Source organism: Harmonia axyridis, chromosome 1, assembly GCF_914767665.1.
Source record: "Harmonia axyridis chromosome 1, icHarAxyr1.1, whole genome shotgun sequence".
NCBI classification, from domain to species: domain Eukaryota; kingdom Metazoa; phylum Arthropoda; class Insecta; order Coleoptera; family Coccinellidae; genus Harmonia; species Harmonia axyridis.
The window spans coordinates 6,318,831-6,335,894 of record NC_059501.1 but is presented as its reverse complement, the minus strand read 5'-3'; the positions used below and the strand labels follow the sequence as shown (position 1 = coordinate 6,335,894).

The 17,064-nt window shown below is 36.7% G+C and overlaps 6 non-coding genes across 6 annotated transcripts; all 6 read right to left on the bottom strand.

The window, feature by feature from the left end:
- Positions 1 to 3,351: 3,351 nt before the first annotated feature.
- Positions 3,352 to 3,424, bottom strand: Trnaf-gaa. Its single transcript has one exon. It is a non-coding gene; the product is annotated as a tRNA-Phe (tRNA).
- A 568-nt stretch (positions 3,425 to 3,992) lies between these two features.
- Trnaf-gaa lies at positions 3,993 to 4,065 on the bottom strand. The gene has a single exon. It is a non-coding gene; the product is annotated as a tRNA-Phe (tRNA).
- A 1,516-nt stretch (positions 4,066 to 5,581) lies between these two features.
- On the bottom strand, positions 5,582 to 5,654 carry Trnaf-gaa. The gene has a single exon. It is a non-coding gene; the product is annotated as a tRNA-Phe (tRNA).
- Positions 5,655 to 14,990: 9,336 nt separating this feature from the next.
- Trnaf-gaa lies at positions 14,991 to 15,063 on the bottom strand. Its single transcript has one exon. It is a non-coding gene; the product is annotated as a tRNA-Phe (tRNA).
- Positions 15,064 to 15,600: 537 nt separating this feature from the next.
- Trnaf-gaa lies at positions 15,601 to 15,673 on the bottom strand. Its single transcript has one exon. It is a non-coding gene; the product is annotated as a tRNA-Phe (tRNA).
- A 476-nt stretch (positions 15,674 to 16,149) lies between these two features.
- On the bottom strand, positions 16,150 to 16,222 carry Trnaf-gaa. The gene has a single exon. It is a non-coding gene; the product is annotated as a tRNA-Phe (tRNA).
- Between the last annotated feature and the right edge of the window lie 842 nt (positions 16,223 to 17,064).

Below are 17,064 nucleotides of genomic sequence, written 5' to 3'. Positions count from 1 at the left end.
TTCCGCCTTTTATAGGGGATATTTTCGAGCGCTCGTTCACCGTTCAGGACGCTCTATCATTCCCTGACGAAGGTAACGGGTGTTTTTTTTCGAGGTATATAACTTTAAGTTGGCATTACTGTTCAAGATGGCGACCGATTTAACAGCTGTCAAGTGATTTATTCTCAGTTTGGTTTGGCAATTAATCATGAATAGACTCATGCCTGAACAACGCTTGCAAATAGTGCAATTTTATTTCGAAAATAATGGTTCTGTGCGAAATACGTATCGCGCACTACGCGATTTTCATAAGCGAATTTTGTTTAGCGATGAAGCGCACTTCTGGTTGAACTGCCGCATTTGGAGTGAAGCTAATTCTCAAGTGTATGTCGAAACACCTTTACATCCAGAAAAACTGACTGTTTGGTGCGCTTTATGGGCTGGTGAAATCATTGGTCCGTACTTCTTCAAAAACGATGATGGCCAGAACGTTACAGTCAATGGTGATCGGTATAGAGCCATGATCACTAACTTTTCCATTCCTGAATTGAACAACCATGATGTCCAGGAGCTGTGGTTCCAACAAGACGCCGCAACATGTCACACAGCTAGTGCCACAATCGATTTATTGAAAGACACGTTTGGTGACCGCCCAATTTCACGTTTTGGAGCTATGAATTGGCCTCCAAGATCTTGTGATTTAACACCGCTAGATTACTTTCTGTGGGGCTATGTAAAGTCATTGGTCTATGCAGATAAGCCACAAACCGATGACCATCTGGAAGACAACATTCGCCGTGTTATTGCCGATATACGAACACAAATGTTGGAAAAAGTAATCGAAAATAGGACGTCCAGATTGGACTACATCCGAGCCAGCCGTGGCGGTCATATGCCAGAAATCATATTTAAAATGTAATGCCATAGGATTATCTTGTGGATAAATAGAATTCATGTCAATCAAATAATCCATCGTTGTTTTATTGCAATATAAAGTTCTATAGCTCTAAAAAAAAACACCCTTTACGTTTCGTAATGTTACGTTACGTTGCGTTACGATGCGTAACGTTGCGTTACGTTATGAATTAAGTCGACGAACTTATAGAAAATTCAATTACAAGCGGCATTACTGTTTTAATTGAAAATCCCACATTTTAGCCACTGTATCCTAAAAAATTTTTTTGTAAAGTTGTATTCTGTATTGTGGAATGGGGTTATGTGAAGTGATACAGCCATAACTATAAACCTCAGCCTAAAATTCGCAGCGCCCCATCGAAACGAACATAAAGCCATCGTCTTAATCGTCGAATTTCCTCAAACGCAAATAACACCCCCAAAATGTAATCTGTTAGATTGCGTCACCCTCCAAAACATCCCCCGGAAGATTTAATAAAACTCCATCCCTCATTACGCCCTAGAAGACGCATCTGCGAGCTCTAATGCCATATCTCGCGACTCCGCTGATTTAACGCCCCCCCCTGGAACGCCGTTTTATAAAAGTTACCCCGATCGGCATTCCGGCCCTTAATATCATCCTAATGGTGGATGGCCTGTCTCTGCTCCGCAGTTCCAGAGCCAGTAACACATGTAGCGAAGAACCTCAAGAAAATGAGAAAAACACTGATATGAAGTGAGGGGTTTTGGCGCGTTTTTTAGAATTCTTATCTTCGCAACTAAAGCAGTTTCCAATAGAATTGATGTTCACGACTTGACTTGATTTTCAAGCTACTTGCCTTGAGCTTGACTTGATTTCAAGTCAAGCTCAAGTCAAGTAGTAGTTTTTCAATCTCAAGCTACTTGATTTTTAGCAGTTTCATTGTGTAATGTGACATCAACAAAAAAATGATTAAATGAGGAGGAAGCTTGCAAAAAACATTTTTATATATCAACTTTTTTGAAATAGAAACATAAATTAAATCACTATAATTCATAACAAAATAATAAAAAAATAAAGTTTCTCAATATTGACAAACCTCCAGGCTTTTTCGATTTCATAATTTTCCATCCAGGATCTAAGACACATGAGGTATCTAATAGATTTGTCGCCTAACCTATTGCGGGTTTTTGTAACTGTAAGAGCAGCTCTGAAAAATTGTCTTCCAACAGGAGCTGAAGATGCTGGCGTTAATAATAATCCTTGGCCATTTTGGCCAAGTTTGGAAAGATAGTTCTGAAACTATCAAAATCAACCAATAGATTTCATCGAAATGTGAAAAAACTACTAATAAAGTGACACTGGCGAATGCTTCAGTCTCTCGGCGCTCGAGGAATCCCTTTATTTAGTCTAAGCGCGCAAGAGGTTGCAGAAATATATATACCATGCGACGCGTGCATATTAAGCTCAAGTAATATCAAGTAGCTTGATATCAAGTCAAGCATAAATATCTGAAATCAAGTCAAGCCAAGCTCAAGTTTGTAATTTTTCACGAGCTTGATTTTCAAGTAAAGTAGTTGGTTTGATGAATCCCTACCTGTTACTCTTTCAGGTGTAGAGCGACAAAGGCAGTATATTGTATTCAAATTATTTGCTCGAAATTAATGAATTCGCGAATTAGTTCAATCACCTCGTATAATATATTCTAATACGGAAGAAAGATCTTTCGGACAATATTTAAATGAGCTTCAAACATCTTCAAACTGAGGAATAACTGAAGTTGCATACCCTAATATGAATACAATGCCAATTTAGAAATTATATACATATTTAATTTACGAAAAACTCCGTTGTTGTAGCAGAAAGTGTGAAATAATATATAATCTTATCTCTAGAACGACCAATAAAAAGCGTTATGAATTCGACCAAATAGTTGAAACAATGTTTTTATCGTTTTAAAATATTCTGAATTATGACCTCATAAAATGATATCTTTCAGATAATCATGCTAAAACTTATAATTCACAAAATTTAATTCATAATGGTTTCAGAGCTATCAACAGTTTTTTATTGCATAAAATATTACCTCCTAGAGCAGCTTCAAAAGACAGATATAAATAATTCATATGTGCTGAAAAGACCAACTTTGTTCTGGTTAGCCGAAAATGATGATTATTTATAAATTTCACCAAGTGTTGAGCGAGAGATCTATTTCTTTGATGATTATTTAATTCACTATATGATGTCCAACTAATTCCTTATTCATTTTAGGGCAAAAAACAATAAATAGTCATATTCAACAAACAAACAAATTTATTACTGCGATATTCATTTGGGAGACAACCTGAAACGTCGAGAAAGGAAATACCGCCTAATTTTTTATTCGTCAGTCACCTTGGTCAATTTTTAAATTTGATGGATTGTTCACAATATCCATAAAATTAAATACGAGGATATTTTATGGTTCGTTACTATGAGCAAAAACGAATAAAAACTTGTGCCGAAACCCGGGATCGAACCAGGGACCTTTAGATCTTCAGTCTAACGCTCTCCCAACTGAGCTATTTCGGCTGCATAGATAGGTAGCTTTCTCACTAATATGACAAGCGGATAACTATCGAAGTGATCATGTTCACAGAATCAAGTGATTAGATTCACACCGAACAAGATCAAGTGATTTTATTCACATACATGATACTTTAATGTTATTTCTTGCGGAAATCATCATTTTTCAGAACGTATAGTTGAAAGAACATTAGAAAAATATATTTTTAGAGAAGCTGGTAGATTCATGCCAATATTGATTTTATTCAAGGAAGAATAAGCCTTTTACTAGCATTTATGTTGTTTTCAAAATATTTCATTCTGCTTTATAAAATACCGTTATTAATTCTGAGCAGAACTGTCAGAGATACTATCGGAAAGTATCCAAAGTTACATAAGATACTTTCTGAGATTCTGGGTTTAATAAAATCGAAAAACAGTTACTTAATTTAATACACTTCTTCAAGTAAACAGATACAGGTCCTTTTGGAAGTAGGTATGTGAGATACTAGTTATTTTTTTGCGAAAAATAAAAGTAACTCCAAAGCTCCGATTCAGGGTTCAAGGTTACAGAATGCCAAAAACTAAAAATAACTGCCGAAACCCGGGATCGAACCAGGGACCTTTAGATCTTCAGTCTAACGCTCTCCCAACTGAGCTATTTCGGCTGTTAAAGAAAGATAGCAATCCGTACCATCATAACTGGGTCACTCTTCAAGTGATCCTGTTCACACGATCAAGTGATGATGTTCACATCTTCTCTATGTTATTTTTGACTGAGTCATTAATTCAAAAACGAACTGCCGGACGGAGCTCTTCGGAAATGAATATCTCGAATTTATCTTATAGATTTACTGCAAGTGATCGTGTTCACACGATCAAGTGATTGTGTTCACATCTTCTGTATGTTATTTTCAACTGAGTTATTTTTTTCAAAAACGAACAGCCCGACGCAGTTAATACACTTTGGGAATGAATATCTGTAGAAAATCTTAAAAATTCACGACTTAAAGGCGTATATTATTCAATTAAATTCACCAATACAATAACCACCAAATTAATGAATAAAACTTTTGACTCCTGTTCTTGCAATATTTGCCTTGATCAACCTTTGTTATTTTCAAAATATGAATGCTCCATGAGCTTTCAATTAGTACCACAGTCAATCAGCGCTTCAAATTAGGAAAAAAAGCATTGCCGAAACCCGGGATCGAACCAGGGACCTGGTTTCTATATACTATATTATTTTTAACTGAGTCATTATTTTCAAAAATGAAGAGGCGGACGGGAAGCATGCTCTTTGGAAATGAATATCCGAAGAAACTCTTATAGATTTACGACTTTCACGCGTATATTATTCAATTCAATTCACCATTAAAATAATCACCAATTGAGGGATAAAACTTTTGACTTCTGTATTTGCAATATTTGGTTGATTAACCTTTGTTTTTTCAAATTATGAATGCTTTATGAGATTTCAATTATCACCACAGTCACTCAGCGCTTTAAATTAAGATAAAAAGCAATGCCGAAACCAGGGATCGAACCAGGGACCTTTAGATCTTCAGTCTAACGCTTTTGCTTTTATAGTCTTTATTATATTTTAATATGTACATGTTATAATGGTTTACATCATTTGTTGTTTGATATTTTAGTAGTTCTCTCTCCCAACTGAGCTATTTCGGCTGATGAAAATAGTTACTATCCCTACTGACTAAACTACTACTTATCTAAGTGATCCTGTTCACACGATCAAGTGATTATGTTCACATCTTCTCTATGTTATTTTTAACGGAGTCGTTATCGAAAAAACAGATAATCTGACAGATATAATATACATTAGAAATGAAAAGATCTGTTTTAATACTGGAAAATGCAAGTTAATACACCAATAACCATCAGTAATCACTGGATTGAAGTTTTGTTTCAATTATCAAGGTGTAATGAGCGTTTCGAACATAAAAGTAGTGTTTGAGATTGTATAAATGTTTTCTTAGCTCTGTCAATTAACACCTTGATCAAAGTATGTAAGCATTCACAACATAAGTCATAAAAAATACAATTTTAAACCTTCGTTATTGTCGAGTTGAGTTATATTGAAATAATGAATCCCACATGATGTGCTTCAATTACAGTATTGGATTGGAGTTTCTACCCAGTGTTATAAACTTGGAAAAAAAGTACTGCCGAAACCCGGGATCGAACCAGGGACCTTTAGATCTTCAGTCTAACGCTCTCCCAACTGAGCTATTTCGGCTGTGTGAAAAAGTGATTTGTATCACATAAAATTAATAAAAACACATTTAAGTGCACACCGCATAAACTTTTTCTTAAAAAAGTTATTGTAATGCTGAAAACTTTTACTGCCGAAAATATTAGAAAATCCCGGGCTATTTAGCCGTGTTCTAGTCGATTTTTCACCTGAAGTTACGCTCACTACTGCGGTAAGCATCTTCAGAGGTTTCTTGTTCATAGATTTTGATTTATACTTTATCCGCCAGAGGGTGCTGGCTATTTGGTTCATCCCTTCTATCTTTGAGAACTTTAATTTTTGTGTGATCTATTGCTGGCTATGAGTTTTGGTGTTTCATCTATTTTGTTGATATAACTCGAAATTCTGTATATTTAGATGGTTTCTATATTCATTCAGCTCTTGATATTCGAGATAATTTCTATGTTAGAGAATAAGATGTTGGGTCTGTCAGTTAGTGCGGTTTGATTCAATCGGCCATACCTTTCTTGTTCCTGCTTACTTTTTCACAATATCAAGGTATCCTGCATACACTAGATTTAGAAAGTAGATTAATTTCAACTTTTGCATTTTTTAAAATTTGGCCTAGTTTTCATGTTGATTTGCAAATTGGTTCTGTGTTTTGTGTTTTGCGAAGTTTGTCGGTCCCTGATGGTATTAATGTCAATTTCTATTGTGGTTGACGCTGCGACGAAGTGGCCTTAATGCTAGTTGAAGAAAAGGTAAAATTGCTATATTAGACCAGAGTCACCTCCCATACCAGAATCCCCGGGGAAGTGCACCCAACTGGGACCGTTTGAGATTCTCTGGTTTAATAAAGCCGACGGGGAGAAACCAACCCCCTCCCCGCCCCAAAACCGCATTCGGCTCGTCTCTAATTACATTTACACAGCACGGAATGGATACAATTATTTTATGCTCTGATTCGATGTTCTTAATTGCATCTTAAAACATTTAGGAGCATGTGTTTCATCTTGACGGAGAGCGCAAACTGTCGTCCTGCGAAACTTCTGGCAAATTTCAATTAAGGACGTGTCTGCGGAGGAATTTCGAGAGTCGCGGCGTGCTGGATTGTTTAGACGTTGTTGGGGAAAACAGCGGAAAAACGGAAACAGCGGGGAATGTTGAAATTCTTAATTGGAACGCGCTTCGCATTCGACGGAAAGTTTCGTTGATTGTAGTTACACTTCGTCTATTTCGTTAGCGATTCACAACGTATCACTTATGATTCTCGAAAATATTCAGTACAAGAGAAGCCTATAGGTTTAATATAATGCTTCTGCCAATAAACGAAATTTGAAGGATCATAGCTGATACATTTTTAATTCAAAAGTTTCAGCTATGATCCATTAAATTTCGTTGAAAGTTTCGTTGATTGTACTCACACTTCGTCGATTTTGTTAGCGATTCACAACGACAGTTATGACTCGAAAATATTCAGTAGAAGAGAAGCCGATAGGTACAATGCAATGCTTCTGCCAATAAACGAAATTTAATGGATCATAGCTCATACTTTTTCTTCCAAAAATATCAGCTAGGATCCATTAAATTTCGTTGAAAGTTTTGTTGATTGTACTCACACTCCGTCTATTTCGTTAGCGATTCACAACGTATCAATTATGATTCTCGAAAATATTCAGTACAAGACAAGCCGATAGGTTTGATGTATTGCTTCTGCCAATAAACGAAATTCAATGGATTATAGCTGATACCTTTTTTTTCAAAAGTATCAGCTATGATCCATTGAATTTCGTTGAAAGTTTCGTTGATTAGATAGATAGATAGATATGTTTATTCGTTCTCATTGAAATAATTGTACTCACACTCCGTCTATTTATTTAACGATTCACAACGTATCACTTATGATCCTCGAAAATATTCAGTCCAAAAAAGCCGATAGGTTTAATGTAATGCTTCTGCCAATAAACTCAGATTTTAATGGATCACGAAATAGCTGATACCTTTTTTTTTCAAGATATTCAAAATGTCGACTTTCTTAACGTAAGTCATAATGTTGGAGCTAGATTTCACCGATGTCACTCTTACGTCCGGACGCGAGTGTACAATAGAGTATATTAAGCAGTATATTATAGTATAAGAGTATATTTTATCGATTGAAGACAATTGTTTGGAGGACAAGCGTAGGGATTCATCAAGTCAGGTAGCTTAACTTTTTACCAACTTTTTGACTTGAAAATCAAGCTCGTGAAAAATTACATACTTGAGATTGACTTGACTCGATTTCAGAAATTTATTGCTTGACTTGATATTAAGCTACTTGATATTACTTGAGCTTGATACGCACGCGTAGCACGGCATATATTTCTGCAATCTCGTGCGCGCTTGAACTAAATAAGGAGATTCTTCAAGCGCCTAGAGACTGAAGCATTCGCCAGTGTGACTTTATTAGTAGTTCTTTCACATTTCTATAAAATCTATTGGTAGATTATGGTAGTTTCAGAAATTTCTTTCTCTAATTCTGTGGTTATTCCGTTCATTCTTCCACATCTTGTAGAACAAAATCGTGCAAGAATATATCAGAAACGCACAGTTTTCATGGTTATATTTTATTATTCTATGTTGGCACTCCGAACTTTCCGCCACGACTTTATCTGTCAATTCATCAATTTGCCTTAAAGAAATCAGTTCTGCCAACCAACATTTTTCAATGCAAAAATCACTAAATGATATTTATGGAAATGTTTCATTAATTTCAATAAAAATGCAATGAATTAGAGAAAATAATGTATAATACTCGTACAGAAGGCTCATTCTACCACTCGTTCATTCCAAAACTCGCCACTTCGTGGCTCGTTTTTGAATTTTGAACTCGTGGAAGAATATCAATGCCTTCTGCACTTGTATTATAAATAACTATTGCAAACTTGGAAAAAGGGCCAAGGATTTTTTATCAACGCCAGCATTTTCAGCTCTTGTTGAAAGACAATTTTCCAGAAGTGCTCTTACAGCTAAAAAACTCGCAATAGGTTAGGTTAGGTTAGGCGACAAATCTATATGATTCCTCATGTGTCTTAGATCCTGGATGAAAAATTATGAAATCAAACAAAGCCTGGTGGTTTCTCAATATTAAGAAACTTCATGTTTTCATTATTTTTCATTTTGTTATGATTTATAGTGATTTAATTATTGTTTCTATTTCAATAAAGTTGATATTTTCGGTTATTTCATACAATAAAAGTTTAATGAATCAAAATGTTTTTCCCAAGGTTCCTTCTCATTTCATCAATTTTTTTTTATTGATGTGACACTACACAATAAGACTGCTAAAAATCAAGTATGTAGCTTGATATGATTCAAGTACTTGATAAATAAATACTTGACTTGAGTTTGAAAAACTACTACTTGACCTGATCTTGACTTGAAATCAAGTCAAGCTCTAGCCAAATAGCTTGAAAATCAAGCCAAGCCGTGAATCCCTACTTGAAGGATGTCATATAGACGAATAAAATCGAATTTTCAAAAAAATAATGTGATTTTTTCTGGTTAGGCCTGAAACTTATTGAGTAGAGCTTCAGTTCATCAGGTAGCAAAAACCCCAAGAATAAAGCCACTAAAAACCAGCGTCACCATCCCGGACGACGATGAATCTCCACTTTTTCCCCGTCCCAGCATCCAACCCGGTCCATTCGGATGCAAACAGCCACGACATCATTCGCCCACTACACGTCTGCTCAAAATTCAAAGGGCCATTCCACATTCGAGTCGACCGGCCGACAGGAGATACGACTTGGATATGGGCCTCCCCCCTAACCCCCCCGAAATTGATATTCTATTCAAATATGCAAATCTCCATGGAGAGCCGGTAGGGTCCAGGAGGGAAGGCGGCATCTCCATAGGAAAGGAGAAGCGGGTCTTGAGTTTTCGGGGATTATATAAAGCTGCATATTTATTAGCGGGGATATGGCCCGAAAGGGCTTAGTTGGGTAGGATTAACACACACTCAATTCCGGAGTTAGGTGTCTTGCTGGAGAGGTGATGGCGAAGAGATACGGTGTTAAGTAGTTGGTAGGGTGTTTGGAGACAGGTTTGGGGGGATGGGATTGGTCAAGGATTGATTGAGGGGTGGGGGATGATGGTACTTAGTCGGGGTAAGTTGGGGTGATACGATCGATATCTGGAGGAGGTTGTATATTCTGGAGATGTGATGAGTGGAAGTCGGTAAATCAACCTGGAATCCAAATTTTGTGGGAAGAGTGGTGAAATGACATATCTCATTTTACTGAATTCCCAGAAAAATCAGATGAAAACACTCGAAGTAACTAAAATTTTGCTGGAACTTTTATATAGTTGATGAATAATTAGTTCTTGAGACATTTGAGATAGAATAGTTTATTAGTCATCCCTTCAGACATAACATTAATGTATTAAAATTTACTATGCTTTTAGTTTAATGCTTCAACTTTTCTATTTATGTAGTTACAAGGTTTGATTAAATTTCTTCGTACGGTTTCTGTATCTTCTAAACCTATTTATTTATTTATTTATTGCCCATTTAGGATACAAACAGTAAAAAAAAAAATTTACCAACAGAGTATCCACTTAATATTATAATAGGTACAGAAACAACTCGCTGAAATAAAAGGAAAAAAAAAAAAAATCCCCCTAACCCGACATGAAAAAGTGTTTTAAGAGTTTTTTGAACCTTGTAAGACCATCCGAAACAATGTCAATGCCACTATTTAATTCAAGACTATTATAAGTAGCTTGAAGGCGCCGCATCGGAGAGTGCTGTCCTGTGTTCGTCCTACGAAATATGACGTTGAAGAGAGTTCTATCTCGCAGATCTCTTCCCGGTACATGCAAATTGATTTTATTAAGGAGAAAAGGTGAATCAATCCCAGAGTGTATAATTTTATGGAGAACACAAAGTTCCTGCACCGACCTACCATCCTTCAATGCTAACATATGATATTTTTTTCTTATAGGGGTATAATCTCTATTTTCTATGATGGTATGAGTTTTGAAAGCTAAAAATTTTAGGAATTTATTTTGAATTCTCTGGATTCTTTTTATGTGAACCTCGTAAATAGGATTCCAGATAACGGATGCGAAAGACAACTTACTGTGCACAAACGCGTAGTACAAGCCAGTAAAGACTCTAGGATCTCTGAATTCTTTGCAACTTCTGTTGATAAATCCAACCATTTTATTTGACGCGCTAATCATTTTTTCGATGTGTGATCGAAATGACCATCTTTCATCAAGCGTCACACCCAAGTCAACAATTTCACTAACGTATTTCAACTTTTCGTTTCCAATTTTGTATTCATAAATGATTTTTTGGACTCTCTTAGTGAATGAAATATGAAAACATTTCGACGGGTTCAGAACTATATCATTGAGTTCACAATATTGGACCAATCTATCGAGGTCCTCTTGAACCCCATGACAGTCACCCATCGATCGAACGACCCGATAGATCTTCAAGTCGTCCGCGTAAAGAAGTATCCCACAGTGTCGGAAGCAACCCTTGATATTGTTAATATAAATAAGAAAAAATAGAGGACCCAGATGGCTACCCTGAGGAACGCCAGATGTAATATAGAAAGTTTCAGATCTGTGGCCACCTATCGCGACAAAGCCAGCTCTTCCTGTTAAATAGGATTTACACCATTCTACCAACGATTCGGGTAAGCCAACATCCGCGAGTCTTCTCAATAATTTCTCATGACTGATCTTATCGAACGCTTTACTAAAATCTGTGTATATCGTGTCTAACTGACCCTGGGCGTCTATCTGTTCTGTTACATGCTCCGAAAATGAAAGAAGATTAGTTTCTAGGGATCGCCCAGGAAAGAAGCCGTGTTGTTCCTCTATGATAATATTTTTCACTGAGGGTAGTACACGATTATATATGATTTTTTCAAGTAGTTTGCCGAAAATGCATAATTTGCTAATGGGTCTGTAATTCTCAACGTTATCTCTTTGTCCACTTTTGAAGATAGGCGAAATTTCAGCTGTTCTCCACCTAGATGGAAATGATGCGGTTTCGAGTGAAAGATTGTATATTAATTGAAGTGGCTTAATCAGATTGCTCATACATTTTTTTATAAATAATGGTGGTATGCCGTCGGGACCACTACTCTTGGATATATCCAATTCATTTATTACATTCTCTATCGTTCGTGAATTTATTTTTTCGACATAACTTATTTTGGGACATTCGGTATCCGGGAGAGCTCCCTCTACAGGCGGGACATAAACATCACGAAAATATTTGGCGAAAAGCTCGGGGACCTCTCGGCCCTTAGCGCGTTTGTTGCTCCATGAGACCGACTGTGGTATGTTAGCTACGCTCTTTCTTTTATTTGCTAAGTATTTCCAAAGTTGTTTTGTATTATGAGAAATCTCGTTCTCGATATTTTTTATATATGTTTTGTAATCTTGTCTAATAATTTTTTTTGACATACAGCGAAGCTCACAGAATCGATTATAAGCGTTAAGATCCTTGTATTTTTTATATTTCTTGTGGAATTTATTCTTTTCTTTTATAATTTTTATTAGTTTATGGGAAAAATAGATTGGAAAACTACCACCAACTCTACGGGTTGGAATATAAAGCTTAATGATATCATTTATGATTGAGTAAAACTTGTCAACCACCCGATCCACATTTTGACCCGAGAGCTCAGTTCTCCAGTCAATCTGGGACAAATGATGGTTAACAGCATCAAAATCGCCCCTTTTAAAATTATGATGATAGTTTTTTGCGTGAATCAATATCTTTGCAGGAGTTAAATTCAAGATAAACTCTAAGGCATTATGATGTCGATTTTCATTGACTAGAAATTCAGTTGGTCTAGTCAGATTTTTGATGTAGTCAACTTCATTGCAAAGAATGAGATCCAGGATCCTACCAGCGTCATTACAGGTAGTATTGAATTGCATGAGTCCCAGGTAAGCAAAAGTGTCAACTATTTCAGAGAATCTGTTCCCACTTAAGGTGGGTTCCAGAAAATACTCTCCTTCAACAGATTGCCAACTCACCGAACTGAGGTTAAAGTCGCCTACCAACAGAACAGCACCCTCCTGGAAAATTTTTTCGTTTCTACACAAACCGTCCTTAAATTCGCACAGCGAACCCTCGGAACCCGGAGGCACATATGCACAACACAACAGGAAACGACCCTCTCCATTTGTGTCGATGGATATCCAAACATCCTCGGCATCGGTCTCAAATTCAGTGCATCGAGTCGAGCGAATTGAAGTCTTCACCGCAATCAGCACCCCACCGCCGTCAGATTTGATAGAGGATGATGACTCTCTGTCCCTGCGATAGACCATATACCCATCTCCAAAAAGCTCACCAGAGAATATGTTTCCATTGAGCCAAGTTACGGTTAGGCAGATGACGTCGTAGTTACAAGACAACAAGTTCTCATAAAAGGTTTGCGTTTTAGTTCGCAAGCCTTGCGTGTTCTGATAATATATGTGCAATCCTTGAGCCATGATAGTTATAGATTTTTTTTTTTTTTTTTGAACCAGGATCTTATAGGTCACCAAGAGTATTCAAGGACTTTACATGAATAATGCGGGATGAGTCATCCTGCCGCAGAAAGATCATACCATTTTTGACCCAAACATATTTGAAGAGTTTCGTCTTAGCTACGGATCTTGCTTCTTTATAGAGAATTTTATTCGCCAAGGTGAGATGTTCATTGACAAAGAAGCATTCAGACAGACCAGGTATATTCATTTTAGAAGATCCTTTGTCCCCCCTCATTCGTCTCTGTTTCGATTTTGCCAGAAAGTCCTCTTTTATTTTTCTACTGCGGAATTCAACTACAATACTCTTTATTTTAGTTTTATCAGATTGTTTAGGTTTGATTCGGTGTACATGTTCAATCTCGTTTTGGTTTACATCGATGTCAATGTATTCTGCAATTTTCTTTACAACTTCGATTAAATTCTCATTGGACTTTTCCGGAATTCCCTGAATTTCTATATTCCTCGAACGAGCAGATTGCTCCAATTCACTCAGTCTGGAGTCCAAGGAAGAGACGCTGGCCTTAATATCTGCGTTTTGTCTGAGAATTCTATCTGTTGCCCGCATCCATTCATTAATCCGGTTCAGTTTGTCCTCAAAATCAGAGATTTTGTCTGAACAAAAATTGACAGAACTCGAGAAAAGCGATTGCTGATCTTTAATTGCTTTGAGTTCTGAATGTATACCGTCCAGTGCAGCGATCAAATCTCCACGACCAGCATTTTCCCTCGCCGCCGCGAAAGATCGCGTAGTCGGCGGCGAGGGACCGCCGACCGCCGAGACAAGCGAGCCGCGAGTGTTGGCGTCAACACCGCGACAATCCGAGCACCTCCACGAGATCCCGTCCATTCGAAGAGCGTCGAGCTGTTTATTAACAAGTCCAGCGCACTGTCCGTGGAAAAAACGGTCACATGAGGCGGCACATTGTATACCAGGTTTCTTTTTATTAACAGTTTCATCACAAATCGCACAATTTTTACTCATTATTCGTAACTGATTGGGTTCCCGATGAACACACGCCAAAAATTCAGTTACGTATTTATCAGTCTATTCACTGGTACAAAAATTAAAATTTTTTCTCCACTTTTCACGGATAAACTCGGATAATTCGACGAGAGCTCTGTAAACAAGACCATACGTGTGAAATTTTCTGACCTATGTTCTCAACACAACATTTTCGTAACATAAAATTCATATACGTTTTATGATGAATAAATTTCCGTATTTACGTTATTGATACTAAAGCCATAGCTTATTGTGAAATTTTTGGTGGTTTACAATTCATCTCAATACAAATACACAACCAATAGTATCAGCACATGTTTGTCATTTTTACGATTTTGACTTATTCCATTTCGTTTTCATGGTACATTTTGCATAAAAACCTTCAAATTACAGGTTTTGACAGTTTTTGGTATTGCGAGATATGAAGCTAGCCTCAAACGCTATACCAACTGACCTATTTCGGCCATTCTTAGCTTCGAAAGCAACCAAGTATCCATATACCTACCGGTCTCCTAATTCTTGAGGAAATTTTCATTTTCCAAAAAATACAGTTGAAAGAACCTTAGAAATTAATATTTGTAGAAAGACTCATCAGTTTTATCAAAAATCAAATGGGTTTTTTGTTACGGATCAAGTAAAAGGTAGGCATATAAGATATATTTATTTTGAGAATTATTAAGATATCAGATGCATTTTACAACATCAAATTAAAAGGACCAAAAATACAGAAATTCAATACTTCAATATAAATAAATTACTAGAAAGCCACTAAGATTATTTTAAGGCAACTCTGTTTCAGAGTTACTGAATGCTAAAAAATTAAAAAATTCTGCCGAAACCCGGGATCGAACCAGGGACCTTTAGATCTTCAGTCTAACGCTCTCCCAACTGAGCTATTTCGGCTGATGATGAAGATAGACCATCCCTGTCAATTTCAGTACAACAGTTTTAGTGATCGTGTTCACACGATTAAGTGATTATGTTCACATGTTCTCTATGTCATTTTTAACTGATTCATTATTTTAAAAAACAAACAGTGTGACGGAGAGAATACACTTTGGATATGAATTTCTGTAGAAAATCTCATAGATTCACTACTTTCACGCGAATAACATTCAATTTAATTTGCCAATGACCACCAATTAATGGATGAAACTTTTGATTTCTCTTTTTTATGATCAAGATTCATCAAGCGTTTCAAACACAAAATGGTATTTGATATATGGATCTATAAATGATTTGCTCAGCTCGTATCATCTGCCGCCTTAATCAAATTAAGGTGCAAAAACATACAAAACATAATTCATGAACGATCAAATGTTAATTGAGGATAGATGATGATAGATTACTGCAATACTTGCGATTCTAAACACGAATGCTTCATGAGCTTTCAATCAGTACCACAGTCACTCAGCGCTTTAAATTAGGATAAAAAAGTATTGCCGAAACCCGGGATCGAACCAGGGACCTTTAGATCTTCAGTCTAACGCTCTCCCAACTGAGCTATTTCGGCTGATGATGAACATAAACTATCCCTGTCAATTTAAGTACAACAGTTTTAGTGATCGTGTTCACACGATTAAGTGATTATGTTCACATGTTCTCTATGTCATTTTTAACTGATTCATTATTTAAAAAAATAAACAGTGTGACGGAGAGAATACACTTTGGATATGAATTTCTGTAGAAAATCTCATAGATTCACTACTTTCACGCGAATAACATTCAATTTAATTTGCCAATAACCACCAATTAATGGATGAAACTTTTGATTTCTCTTTTTTATGATCAAGATTCATCAAGCGTTTCAGACACAAAATGGTATTTGATATATGGATCTATAAATGATTTGCTCAGCTCGTATCATCTGCCACCTTAATCAAATTAAGGTGCAAAAACATACAAAACATAATTCATGAACGATCAAATGTTAATTGAGGATAGATGATGGATTACTGCAATACTGAATGCTAAAAAATTAAAAAATTCTGCCGAAACCCGGGATCGAACCAGGGACCTTTAGATCTTCAGTCTAACGCTCTCCCAACTGAGCTATTTCGGCTGATGATGAAGATAGACCATCCCTGTCAATTTCAGTACAACAGTTTTAGTGATCGTGTTCACACGAATAAGTGTTTATGTTCACATCTTCTCTACATTATATTTAATGGAGTTAGAATTTTCAGAAACTGATAGCCCTACAAAGAGTATATACAGTAAAATGAATATATGTATAAAAAGTGATAGATAGATAACCATCGATTGTTGCAGAAAATTCACAAAATTGCATAGGTATTTTAGTTTTCAAAACAATATAAATAACGAAATACGTCTCAGAGTGTTGAAGAATACTAGTGGTTTTCTCAAGTACGGTAGCTATAAAATATACTATCCGCTTCTGGTAACATTTCCGATATAATTAATTAATTTACATTTGGACCAAATACATCCCAATAAAATCACATCGACAATCGATAATCAATCTAAACAGATCAATTATTAATCCGATCGTTCGGACACAAAAAACGATGAACCACCACCCTCCACCCCCCACCCTATATCCGTCATCGACCACCCAACCGCCCAACGCCTACTATAATAACCATAAAACGTCAAACGCCCGATACCGCGTCATAACCGCCCGCAGTATAATATGAATATACGGCACCGGACGCCACCTAACCCGTTATATTTATAAATAAATATGTATATGTATAATATTCGCTCGAATATTGCGCGGTTGCGTCCCTCCCAGCGTTGCCGACCGACGGCCGGCCGTAAATCCGGATTTACGTGCTTCGATGACGTTTTCCGAGGGCACCTATGGGAACTTTTTCGACGCCCGGGCGGTCGTATGTGCACGCGGAGATGCGACATCGATGGGCGTCCGAATGGCGTCGTAAA